We start from the raw sequence: 346 nt of genomic DNA, 5'->3' as shown, positions 1-346 counted from the left end.
TGAGAGGAAGTTCTTCCTTCCCAAACACTGACTTGTGTTTCAAGTCATGGGGGTTGTTGTCTGCTTGATTGGGTGAAAGAAGAGAAACTGGTATCTATTTGTGGTTATATTTTTGAAGGACACTTAAGTTTATCTGGTTTCAGCTTTTGAGAGAAGTTACATCCTTGATTTTTTTTTTTATCAATATTAAAAGTAATAGGTTTGTTAGTTGGGAAGGGTGGAGTTATTACTTTTTGGGGTTGTAACTTGGCTGAAGATAAGTTCTGGTGTTAATCAGCTGCCGCAAGATACTGTCATGTGGAAGTGCTGCGATTGTTGGTTGGTATATTTTGTGCGTAGGCACTTT

The sequence above is a fragment of the Arachis duranensis genome, chromosome 4, assembly GCF_000817695.3.
Source record: "Arachis duranensis cultivar V14167 chromosome 4, aradu.V14167.gnm2.J7QH, whole genome shotgun sequence".
Taxonomy (NCBI): Eukaryota; Viridiplantae; Streptophyta; class Magnoliopsida; order Fabales; family Fabaceae; genus Arachis; species Arachis duranensis.
This window is presented reverse-complemented; position numbering follows the sequence as displayed.